The following is a 13,838-nucleotide window of genomic DNA, read 5'->3' on the forward strand; positions in this document are numbered from 1 at the left end:
ATCCAGCACTGAAGAGAATGAGCTCAAAGAGGAGGTCCTGTTTCCAGTTGTGATTCCAAAAGTCACAGGATATATGATGTCTGGCATTTCAGGTCACTTTTCTGGGCCTCATTTCCTCAAAGGGGCAACCCAGACAGGATGATTTCTGAGGTCCCTAAATTGTCCACAAGTCCATCATCTCTAAAGTTTGTTTGATGCCCAAATTCCAATATTTTTAATGTTTTGTCCTCAAGCAGAGCCTAATTATATATTTACCCTGAACCAAGTTTAAAAACTAATGAATTAGAGCTATCAGGTGCTGAGTATCACACGTAAGAAAGAAAATGAAAAATATCCTTTCCTAATCCCATAACTCATCCTCCCCTCTGAAAACAAGTGCCTTTTGGACTACAACATTTTTTTCAGAAAGTTGTTTATTACCAAAAACAATAAATATAAATTAATACATAAAAGAGCTTGACAACCACAACTGCTATTTCATAATTTATCCACATTTTTTTTGGCCATAGAAATATTACATCAACATTTTCTCCACTTGAGGTTTTTAAGTTCAACTCCAAAGTATAACAAACCCTGTGCCACTAGGAAGTGGATGTGGCCCAAGTGAAATGACAGATCTGCACTGAGATTTGAGGCTTGAAAATAACTGAGTCACTGAAGTCTTTCTCAGTACCCTCTGCAAGCATGAATTCAGCTGTGGGAAATGAAGGTACTGTGTCATCTGCTTTAAAATGAAGCGAGAAGAAGCAACTGTCTCAATGTATTGCCCAGCCAGAAGGGAAGTGAAGTCATACCAGAAACGAGAATTAAAAGTCATGTCCTGGCTGGGGCTTGGGGGGAGGGTGGAGTTTATACGTGGACATATAAGGATGGCACAACCCAGCTGTAGGGACGGAGGGTAGAACTTTGGGGACGTGTAGCTCTGATCTGAGAGGACCCCTGTGGGAGAAACTCTTTTAGTCACACAAAAACAAGACAAGGGTTTCTCAGATTTATTGCAGATATGACATCCTAACAAGCCTTCCCACTACACAATACCTAAAAATTATGGATAAAATAACCATAGTATTATGGTTATTTTTCTAACGCATCAGTGAGGTGGCAGGGAAGTAAGGTCAATCCTCAGAAGCCAGAGAGATGAAGCAAAAGCACATTCAAAGAGATGACTCTTTAATCCCTGTGACCCGAAGCCTCCCTTTGATGGCCAAGCCCCTGGGCAGTGGCCGGAGACAAAGGCAAGGAAGTCTGGTGGGAACGTCTGCAAATAAAGCCAGGAAAAGCATGGATTAGGAAAACAAAACAAAGCACCCTGAGATAGCCAGACAGTGGCCTGTCTCAAGCCTGAGACTGGACAGAGTAGGAAAGCACAGGCTGGTTCTCAGGTGTGTTTTGCGGCCAATTACACACCTCTGCAGGATGAAGGGCTTTGACCCTGGGGATTTATTTTTAGATTTCTTGGGGTTAATAAAGCTTGGCAGAAATTGAATAAGAGCCTCTCTGGAAAAAATGTACCTTCAATCCAAGCCTCAAAAATGGCCACAAAAAATTTTAAAAAGTAAAAAAAAGAAAAAAAACAAAACCAAAGCAAAACAATGGCCACAAACTAGCAGCCAAGGAAAGCTCATGATAAAAAGTTGCAAAACAAGGGTCAGGGTGGACAGAGTGAGTGAGGGCATTCACAGGTACAAACTTCCAGTTACAAATAAAATAACCAGGGGGTGTCACACACAGTATGGCGACTACAGTAAATGACCTGGGCGTGCAGATTTGCAAGCTGCTAAGAGTACATCTTCAAGGAGAAAAAATTCTTTAACTCTGTATGGTGACGGATGTCAACTAGATTAATGCGGTGACCATTCTGCAATATATGCAAATATGAATCATTATGCCATACACCTGAAACTAAGATAAGGTTGGCTATCAATTACACCTCAATTTTTTACAAAGTTGCATAACAAATAAGGACACAACGGGTGGGACTACAGAAACAACAGACAGACACAAACCCAGACACAAAAACTTCTGTAGATTGCCAGATATTAAATACAAAATAAATATATTTTATGCGTTTAAAGAGAGAAAAGCATATCAAAAGTAGGAGTTAAGAAAAAGAGATTATCAACAATAACCAAGCAATGAAACCTATAATTGAAATTCAAACTCAGTGAACAGAAATAAAGAACTCCTACCCATCAATAAGAGAAGCACAAACACCAAAGGAGGAAAAGGACACATGAAATGGACAGACGTTTTGCAGGAGAGGAAACATGGCTGATGAGCATATGAAAAAATGTCTGGCTTCATTAGCAACCAGAATAAAGCAAATCAAACCCGCAATGAGATAACATAGTACCTGTATCCGACTGGCAAAAACTTTTAAAGCCTAACAGAACGATGTGCTGAAAAGAACGTGGCTTCCTGTGCTTTGCCATATGTGGCTGATGAAGTACTAAGTGGAGCAAGTGCTCTAAGAAACACCTTGGCATTATTTCCACGTTTCCTCTAGGGTCTAGCAATTCCCTTAAGCACAAACCCAAGAAAAACTCCTGCGCATGTCAGTTAAGAGGCTCGTACAAGAAAACCTGAAGTAGCGCTCAGACGGGCCAAGGCCTGGGAACCAACACCCCCTCACAAGACAATGTGAGCAAACTGTGGGACGCACACACAAAAGCAGAAATGAAGACACTGTAGTGACACACCACAGTATGGGTGGATAGCATCAATGTAAATTTTTTCATTGATTTACAACGCTGTGTTCATCTCTGCTGCACAGCAAAGTGAGTCAGAGATACGTACATGTGACTGGGGAACAGCTCTTACTAAGAGAATCTGAAGGTGAAGACTGCAGCTGGAGTAAAAGGGCTGCTGGCACTGCACCGCCCCCTCCATGGCGGCAAAGGCACAGGCTTTTGGGGGGGTCTGAACTGGGCCCCAAGAGAGGGGAGCTTAGAATTCTATTCGAAGGAATCCTCTCCAAGGGGATTTTGTGGGTGGAGGAAAGGACCAGCTGGAGGGGGTGAACCGTCAGAAGTTTGGGGTCAAAGCAGGAATACACAGCGAGGACAGGCTCGTCCGTCATGACGGGAACTGTCGCCCATGCAGAGGGTGCCAACGCTGGACCAGCTACGGGCTGTGCGAAGCCCTCGTCCCCACCCCTCTCTCCCTGGGCTGACAGGAGAGCACTGGGAAGCAACAGCTGGAGGGTAAAGGAGAGGACGGGGAGGGAAGAGACAGGAAGTCAGTCGTGTCCTTTACCACTTCAGCCTGCATCTGGCTCACGCTGAGCGAAGAGAGGAATACTACCTCTGAACATGAAGTTTTCATAACACACAAGACCACACTGGATTATACTGTTGTAAGACTGGGCTAAAATCTTCCACTGCTTGAAAGTGATCCGAGGACTTCCACAATAGGAAAGAACCTTTGTATTCTATTACCTTCGTATTCTATTAGTTCATCACTGAAGAGATGTTACCTATAAGCTTAAATTACACATAACAGCCCATCTCTGGGAACCCTGCCTCCCAAGTAACGAACATGAAGCTAAAACATTCTTGTTTAGCTCACAGGAAACATCCTGACCAGGGCCAGCTGTGAATGACTGACTGCAGGGAGGGAGAAATTAGCTTGTCCCCTCCAGAAACTGGCTGGAACCAGGAAATGTCTGACTTTACTCCCTCCCCTTTTAGAATAAAAGAAGCCTGAATTCTACCTCAGGCAGGATGGTTCCTTGGGACAGGAGCCCATCATCTTCTTGCTCTGCAGGCTTTCCACAGAAAGTCACTGTTCCTTGTTCCAACAACTCGTCTCTCAATTTACTGGACGGTCTTGCTGCAAGCAGTATGAGCTTGGACTCAGTAACACCTTCTATTAACTAAGCATGACCAAAAAAGTTGTGCAACCTGTCTTGAGTTTTCCCTTGGGACCAGAAATGGAGATTGTTGAGAAAGAATAAATTTGATTTCTCTTTCCACCCTAATCAATAAATAGACTACACATAAAAATAGTGGTCTCTGGCTTTCCCTCCCCTCTTCCCATATGCACCCAGGTTCAACTCTTTGGTTCTTACAGTGTTTGTCTCTACAGTTCTAAATAATATGGGGACTTCCCTGGTGGTGCAGTGGTTAAGAATCCGCCTGCCAATGCAGGGGACACGGGTATGATCCCTGGTCTGGGAAGATCCCACATGCCATGGAGCAACTAAGCCTGCAAGGCACAACTATTGAGCCTGGGAGCCACAACTACTGAAGCCTGCGTGCCTAGAGCCTGTGCTCTGCAACAAGAGAAGCCACGGCAATGAGAAGCCCACGAACTGCAACAAAAAGTAGCCCCCGCTCACCACAACTAGAGAAAGCCCACGTGTAGCAATGAAGACCCAATCCAGCCAATAAATAAATAAAATTAATATAAATAAATAATATGCACATTGTGGTATCTCTATATTCATTGATTTCAGATATTATCTACTGAATTCCTATTATGGTAAATAAAGATTATATTGTCCTTAAATAATTTTTGCTTAAAGCCATATCCAGTGATTTCAGTTAATTTCATGTTGATATTATTAACTGCTGAACCAGGCAGCATGTCATGACTAGATTTTCTTGCATAGTCAAAGTTTCATTTTTCTTAGAGTCAATAACTGCCTCATTTCTTTCTATTTTCTTTATTTTAATCTCTGATTAACCTACCAAAAGCTCTGTAAAACCCCTCTCAACATACATTTTCCATGCGGTCAAATTTGCTCCATTTTTGTTCCTGGAGAAGTCTCTTCTGGAGCTGTCCATCCTCCTACTCCCATCTCAGGGGCTACCCGCTAGGTCTGCTGCACAGATGCTGGGCCACCCCCTGTCATCATCCCACTGCATCTCCTCATCTCCTTCCTGAGCTAGATCTCCAGTTCTTTGGATCCCGTGTCTTTTTCTTGTGTTATTTTAACATTTCACAGGACACATCTTCTATTCATCTTGTGAGAAAGGGTTCGCTTGATATGAATTTTGTGAATCCCTGCAAGCTGGAATGAAGATGTTTTTATTCTCACACTTTATTGACAACTTGGGTATAACATTCTGGGACGGGAAGTAATCTTCCCTCAGAATTTCAAGGGCAATGCTCCATTACCTAAAGCCTACAGTATTATTTTTAAGTCCAACTACACTATTCTTTCATCATTCATGTCCTTTTCTAAATCAATTCTGCTGAGGAATAGTTTATACACAGTAAGTGCACCGATTTCAAGTCACTCTTTGCATCTGATGTCCTCCTCCCTCTTCCTTCCTCCCTCACCGTGTCCTCCTTTCTCCATCCTCCCTCGCCCTCTCTTACTTTTTCTTTACGTTTCTAGGATCTTTTAATAACCCGTAGCGTCCTTTAATTATGTTAACGTGCTTTGGCATAGGTCTTTCATTCATTGTTTTAGGCACTCAGGAAGTCTTTTTGGTTTTTTGTTTGTTTGTTTTTTAGTGGAGTTGATTTACAATACTGTGTTAGTTTCAGGTTTACAGCATAGGGATCCAGTTTTTCCTGCAGATTATATTCCATTATAGGTCATTACACGACGTTGGCTATAATTCCCTGTGCTGTACAGTGAATCTCTGCTGCTTATCTGTTTATGTATAGTAGTTGGTATCTGTCAATCCCATACCCCCAGCTGTTCCCCCACCCCTCAGTCAGTAAATCTATTTAATCTAAAGATGCACATCCTGCAGTTCTGGGAACTTTTGCTGTGGTTTTCTTTCTTTGATAATTTTCTCCTCACTATTTTTCTCTTCTCCCTTCCTCTTTTGCAGATGTGGGCTCTCCTGGGTGCATTCTATAATGTTCTTATCTCTTCTCTCCAATTGTCTGGTTTTCTACTTTGTGGAAGATTTCCTCAACTGTCTCCTGGGAAGGGGGTGCTATCATTTTAACTTCCAAGGGCTCTTTTTTTTCTTTTTTGATGGCTCCTTATTATTTTTTCAATCCATATTGTTTTTCTTTCATGAATGTGTCAGGAAAACGTGCCCAAGACTTGGAAATAAACAAAAAAGTCTATTAGCTGTTCTTTCCATGGAGTGTGGATCACTGTCCAGTGAACGCTCTGGGGATTATCTAAGTCTGTAGGGAGGGGCACCTGTTTTAATGATTTCTTTTGGTTTTGGTTTGGTTTTTTTGGCATATAGTTGATTTACAATGTGTTAATTTCTGCTGTACAGCAAAGTGATTCAGTTATACATATACATTCTTTTCATATTCTCTTCCATTATGGTTTATCACAGGATATTGAAGAGAGTTCCCTGTGCTCTACAGTAGGACCTTGTTGTTTATCCACCCTACATATAATAGTTTGCATCTGCTAATCCCAGACTCCCAATCTATCCCTTCCACCACCCCTCTCTCCCTTGGCAACCACAAGTCTGTTCTCTATGTCTGTGAGTCTGTTTCTGTTTCGTAGTTAGGTTCATTTGTGTTATTTTTAATTTATTTTATTTCTTAATTAATTACTTTATCTCACTGCAGCACGGGCTCTAGAGTGGGCAGACTCAGCAGTTGTGGCATGTGGGCTTAGCTGCTGTATGTGGAATCTTAGTTCCCCAACCAGGGATTGAACCCAGGCCCTCTGCATGGGGAGCGTGAGTCTCAACCACTGGACCACCAGGGAAGTCCCCATGTCATATTTTAGATTCCACATATAAGTGATATCATGTGGTATTTGTCTTTCTCTTTCCGACTTACTTCACTTAGTATGATTATCTCTATGGCCATCCATGTTGCTGCAAATGGCGTTATTTCATTCTTTTTTTAGGGCTGAGTAGTATTCCATTGTATATATGTACCTCATCTTCTTTATCCATTCATCTGTTGATGGATATTTAGGTTGTATGCATGTCTTGGCTATTGTAAATAGTGCTGCTATGAACATTGGGGTGCATGTATCTTTTTGAATTAGAGGTTTGTCTGGATATATGCCCAGGAGTGGGATTGCTGGATCATATGGCAGCTCTATTTTTAGTTTTTTGAGGAACCTCCATACTGTTCTCCATAGTGGCTGCACCATTTACATTCCCACCAACAGTGTAGGACGGTTTCTTTTTCTGGGATGGGAATCTTTGACTGACTTTCTGCTGACTAAGCCAGTGGTTGTCCCACTTCATCATGCATCAGTAATACCTGGAGGGCTTGCCAAAAAACACAGACTGCTGGACTCCACTCCCAGAATTTCTGAATGAGTAGATAAGAACAAAGAACAAGCTCTCAAGTGATTCTGAGGCTGCTGGACTAGGAATCACATTTGAGAAGCACTAGACTAGGCTATTTTATTTTATATCCCTATAAGGGTAAAGTAAAGGACTGAAGTAAAGCAAAGGATTCTTGTCCAAAGCAATGCAAATGAGTTTTGTCCAGTATCTATCCAATGGACTTACTCTCTACCTTGTATAAATGATAACCTCAATATTACACGTTATTCCCCTATAGGATATCAACCTGTTTTGCATCTATTAGCAAATTCATTTCTGCATTCTTGACTGGTAATATATGTCCCTCAGATTCTCCTTTGAATTGATCTTACTATCTGACTGGCTCCCCCATCAGTTAATGAGTTGAATAAAATCTTTAATACATGCTCATTTTTTATTTGCATAAAGGTCATGTTTTAATTTTTTGAAAACTATATTTTAACAGATGCAATATCGTCTCTTACCCTTTTCAGGACATTAAGAATGGTTAAGAATTTCCTTCAGCTCCCCGTACGGTCACCCTTTCCTCTGAGTTCCTCTTTTTTTCCTCTTTTAACAAAGTCTGGGATTTTTGTTGTTCTTCTCTCTCCTTTATGTTGGAGGCTTTCTCCAATTTCTGGTGATGCTTAGCTGCCCGTTCACCCTCAGGACTGAAGTTTCTGTCAACCAGGGGATTCACAACCGAGTGACTAGGTGGCAGTTGGCCTTTTCATAGGAGACCCACCCATCTCTGTGTCCTCCTGTCCCCTCCTGGGGAGGATAAGCCTGGAGGCTGGCATCTGGGGTGTGAGAGTGGGACGGGGGCAAAGGGGCAGAAGCCCTACCAGGTTCACTCATCCCAATTCCCTCCTGCCCTCCTCAGGGCCTGTTCCCAAGTCCACAGCCTCTCTGATTCAATTTATTCAGAAAGGACACTTCCCGTCCCCTGCGGGAGTGAGGAAGAAGGTGTCAGACTGAGTCATGAAGCTGCCTGGTGACAGTGTTCCTTGTGGAGACTTTTGGACAATTCCTATCTGCAGGCCCCACCTCGCTTCCTCCTGCAACAATGCCTGGTGATTCCTGCTCCCGAGGGTCCAGGGTGCTGCAAGGGCAACGGCTGGATTCCCTGTTACCAAGTCCTCTTCTTAGCAAAGTCATTCACCTTCTCCATTCTCTTTTATCTTCACCTATTGTGGTTCAAGGTTACAAGTGTCTCTCAGGTTCATCAAACACTGGCTTCATCTCAGTTTCTTGCTGTCCTTGTTGTCTGGAGTGATTTTGCAAGGAAGAGGTTTTTTTTTAACTTGCCGTTTTGAAATCAAAAGTCCCATGTACTCTTTAACCCGCTGAAACACAACTAAAATTTCCTCCTCCCAAAACACTCAAGTCCTCTCTATGGCTTAAATCCAGAGCACAAATTCATTCCTCACCCTTCTTAACAATACCGTTATTGTTCATTAAAAATACAAGTTAAATTTTAATATTTTAATGGTTTTCCATCATTACCACTCCTTTCCTGGAATTCACTCCTCTCTTGGCTCCCGTGACACCATTCTCCCTGGTTTTCTTCTCCACTTGCTTCCTCTGTTCGTTTCATCCTGATGACTCTCTTCCACTGACGAACCCTCGTGTATACCCTCTATGCTACTACCCGGAATCTCAGCATAGTAGCTGGGATCTCATCTCTTTTTCTCACTCTACAGCCCCAACTAGTCTTATTCACTCTCAGCTTTAACAACAAGTGACTACCTAATCTCTCTTGCCAACTTTCTCTTTTCCCAGGACTTCCGTATTCTAATACCCAGCTGCTTCCTAGACACCACTCCTCAGGTCTCCCGTGGCCACACACAAAATCCAACAGAGCTCCTCCCATACAAACCACACCCTATGCCTCTCGTCTTCCTTTAATCCTGTTTTAGAGAGAGATTCTAGAATCTACCCATCTGCTGAAGCTAGAAACCAAATACATAGACATATAGATATAGATACAGATACAGAAATATAGATACAGATACAGAAATGGATATAGATACAGGTGTAGATACAGAAATAGATATATATATATAGATAGATAGATATAGATACAGAAATAGATGGGAAAAAGGAAAATATGTATATATGAATCATATATATATGATAATCATATATATCACAGACATAGAATTTCTCCTTTTTCCTCACCGCTCATATTATTCACCAAGTTTTATTTACTCTAAGCCTTTATAGCTCTCAAATTCATTCCTCTCTTTTCACTTACACTATTATTATCTCAATTCAGGCCCTAATCATTTCTTACTAGGACCAAAGCACCTGTCTCCCAGACTCTAACCCTGTCCCTTCCAATGCAGTCGCCACACTGGCACCAATCTTTCTAAACCGGAGTTCCCATCACAACCCCACCTTCCTCACTGCCCTTCAGGGACCCCAAAGCCAAAAGATAAAGGTCCAAACTCTTTGGCAGGACAAGCAGGGCCCTCCATGACCTGACGCACCCCAGCCTCCCCCTCCACCGCAGCCTCACTAGGAACTGCTCCCAGCTCCCTGAAGGGGCAGAGCTCGCTCCTCCTCCTGCTCCTTCTGCTTGGAAGGCTCGTCCCTGTTTCTTTGATGAGGCCCTCACTACTCAGCTCAGCAGCCCTTTCTCCCAACAGACCTTTGCTGACCTTCCTATTGAGAAGTAAGCATCTAATACTATCTTGGAACACCACTTCCCTACTAGGTTGTAACAGCTGTTTGTCCACATCCACCAGATTCAAAGGTCCTGGAGGTCGGAGCTCTATGTCACCCACCTCCACGGCTCCAGGATCTGGAACCCTACCCCACACCCAAAATGTCAATGAGGAAAAGCAGTAAAAAGACACAGCCTTGCTATGTGCCAAGTACTGTTTTGAGCACAGTGAAAAGAAGATGCTGACAGTAACATGATGAAGTTATGGCCGCCCTTCTACAGTTAAGGAATCGAGGCCCAGTGGAGGTAGATAAAGTCACAGTGCCCACGGCCCTGAGCTAGGAAGTGCTGAAGCTAGAATTGAAACTCACACAGGTCACGTGGCTCTGGAACGCATACACGCTCAGCCTCTCCATCAGACTGCTTATACTCCTGAAAAGCTTGTCTTAGATCAAGCAAAATTAAACTGGGCCCAGCCCGCTGATAAACCAGGTGCTATTGTAGCATATAATACACAAATGTTCAAACTTCTGTTCCCAGGATGAATAGATGACTTTCAAAAGAGTATCAAGAAAGGTACCTCTGGATACATAAACTACAATCTAACTTGGCTATGTGCCATGATAACTGAGCCTATGATTTTCCTTTTCTCCACACCTTCCCATCTTGATTTCTCACCTTACAACTTTCTCTCACTCCATGATGACTAAGCAATAACTATTCAGAAGAGAAGGAGATCAGAGGTTCATTATTAAAAATTTACTGAAACCCCACAATTCCCCAGGGCTGAGGCTTAGAACACAAAGTCCAGTCTCTTTCTTCTAAGGGGATATCATTCCTCTTATTAGTTTTTTAAAAATTTTATTGAAGTATAGTTGATTTACAATGTTGTATTCATTTCTGCTGTATAGCAAAGTGACTCAGTTATACATATGCATTCGTTTTTCATATTCTTTTCCATTCTGGTTTATCACAAGATATTGAATATACTTCCCATTCTCTCATTATTAAAGTCAGAGTAGAGACAAACCTACAGTGAAAAAATGGCTTTGTAAAGACAATTTTCACATGCTTCTCAGAAAGCAGTACTGTTCTGTTTTTCAACTTACCTGGCTCCACAATTAGTGAAAGAGAGATTTTTAAGATATCAACTAATAAAATATTTATACAATGCCTAGCAATATAAAATACTCTCTTACTCAAAGTTATATGCACCTAGGGAAACAAAAAGAATCAGTGGAAATAACTAAGAACATAAAGCAAACACTAAGTAACTCCCAGAAGAATCAGACAATGCCTGACATCCAACTGACTCATCTTCCCACTCTGCCTCCACCATCAGATCCAACAGTTTATTTCTATATTAAAAAAAGAAGCACCCAGGGTTTAGGAACAGGCCATGGACCACAGAATTCTAAAACTCTCCAACCATACTCAACCTTTTACTCCTGAGAACAGACAATAACACAACTCAAAAGCAGATCAACAATCAGATATCTAATCCATGTGATATTTTTTTATTGGTGAAATTCACAAATTTCTGTAATTTGTCATCAGTGGAAGAAATCAAGTCCAACTCACACTTTATTAAATAAATGAGAGGCTAATCTTCTGTTTCACAGAGACCAAAAAAAAAACATCAAACAAAAGGATGGAAAAGGTGCCAGCAATGAATGACTTTTCTGACATCTCCTCTTTAAAACTCCCAAGAGTTCAATGAGCACATGGAACTCCACTGGAAAGTATATGTTCAGGTTGAATGGATAATTTTTGTCCTTCTGAACTCTTGGGACAAAGGTTGATGCTCAAAAATGTTTAACCTTCTTGGAACAAAGGAGGAAGAAAGGCTGAGAGTGAATTGTCACAACTGATTATAGTTACAGTTCAAGGGAAATGGTTACTCTGACAACTGAAAAAAGGAATTCATCCTCAACACGTAGGCTGCCCATTTAAAAAGAATCATTTTTCTGCAGCTGCAAGTTGTAAAAATTAATAGCATGAAAGCACACGTCCTATAAGGACTCCACTGCTTCTTAAAGATCCACACTTAGCTGTCCAGTTTAGCAAAGATAAATGGAGGGGTTTTTTGGTTTATTGGGGGGGGGGCATTTGACAAAGCAGCTAAAAATTATAGTCCATTCTCAATTATCCATGCCCATCTCTAACAAGGCTAAATAAAACTCACAGATAGTTCTAATTATCTGTGCGATAATGAGAGTTTCAAGCTGTCTTAAGTAAGCTTTAAACAGAACTGGAAATATGTCAGCTCATGGCCCTATTTAGCAACAGAGAAGTACAAGCATGAGCAGCAAAAGGAAAGCAATAATCTACCTCTGGAGAACCATCTCCTGAGCAGAGTCACATAATGGAATGTGATGTCAATACTAAAGATTAACTCAAATCGATTAGGCCACTCAATAGCTCACATTTCAGCCCTCATCAAGATTTCATGAGCTCTGTGAGAAGACAGAAGTGCAATCTGCTGGAGTAAAGTAATACTGGAATGGAAGAATTCCACTTACTATGAAAAGACTGTAAGACTAGGTATCGTTAGAGTTTCAGCCAGCCAAAGTCACGCCACAGGATGGCCTGCTGCCTTCAGGTCAGTTTTGTTTCAATAATGGTTCTATTTTCATATCAATAAATCCACAAAGAACCAAAACAGCAATCTCAGGGAAAAATCAGCTTTCACTATTAAAATGGGAGCATATGCCTATATAATTGCCTTGCCTGTTTTACAGTATTTGTTTAAATTTTAAATAATGAGCACATTTTCCCACCATTCACCAACATGGTTTTATAAAATGTTCTAAGTAAAAAGCCAACAAGTAAGCAAATAGTCCTTTGTTAAGAGAAAAAAGAAATCAAAAGATAGCCATGGGAATATTGCCCCCTTCTGTCTTTCTAAAAATCTTCTATTAGTAAATAACCGAACATGAAAAAAGGGTATGTACATATATGTATAATTGAATCACTTTGCTGTATGCCAGAAACTAACACAACACTGTAAATCAACTGTACTTTAATTAAAATTTTTTAAGTAAATATCTGAAATCTGGAAATGATATTAATAAAAATTTAGGCTCACTCTATGGAAAACAAAAGCCAGAAGATGGATTTGATGAAGCAAAGTGTTGATGAGGTAAATTTTAAATAAAGATGTGTTTCATTTTTTAAAGGTCTTAAACCTTTCATTATGAAAAATTTCAAGCTTATACAACAACAGAAAAATAAAAAAGAGCTACCATTTATACACACCCAGCTTCCCAACAATCACCATCTCCTGGTCGGTGTTGTTTGATGAGACACCCACCCACATTTCCTCCCCCCTTCCCCCCAGTGGGTTATTTTGAAGCAAAACCCAGCTGTCTTATTATTTCATTACTAGATATTATGGTACATATCTCTAAAAGATGATGACGATTTTTAGCAAAATCACAACACCATTACCGATATAAACATTAAGATAAATTACCAAATACCATCAAATATCCAATCAGTCCTCCATTTTCTCAAGAATCCTCTTTTCATTTGGCTTGTTCATTCAAACAAGGCCTACGCATTACATGTGGTTGGTAGGTCTCTTAAATCTCTTTTAATCTATAGATTGCCCCTCCTGCTTTTTATTTCTCACACTTTATTCATTAAAGAAATTGAAGTGTTTGCCTGGAAGCTCCCCAGAGTCTGGATTTTGCTAATTCTGTCTTCAGTATATCACCTAAAACACAGCTTTGCCCCATGTTCTGTGTAAGTCTGTAATTAGCACTAGCCGTTTGATCCTAAGTGTTACCCAGTCCCTTCATCAGCAGGCACCTGATGTCTCTCCTTCGGTGTCAGAATCACCTGATCACCATCTAGGTCATTATTCATTAGGGTTTGCAAAGTGGTGACATCGAATTCCATCATTCTCTCCCTCCACAATCGTGTAGAATAACGCTTAGAGCAAAGACACAATAATGCTTCTTTACCATTTT

General features: G+C 41.1%; 1 protein-coding gene across 5 annotated transcripts in view; it reads right to left on the bottom strand.

Annotated features, from left to right (window-relative positions):
- The window catches only part of DST (dystonin), a 470,805-nt gene that overhangs the window by 392,413 nt on the left and 64,554 nt on the right, over positions 1 to 13,838 (bottom strand). The window lies entirely within an intron of this gene.

The sequence above is a fragment of the Hippopotamus amphibius genome, chromosome 11 (genome assembly GCF_030028045.1).
Source record: "Hippopotamus amphibius kiboko isolate mHipAmp2 chromosome 11, mHipAmp2.hap2, whole genome shotgun sequence".
Taxonomy (NCBI): Eukaryota; Metazoa; Chordata; class Mammalia; order Artiodactyla; family Hippopotamidae; genus Hippopotamus; species Hippopotamus amphibius.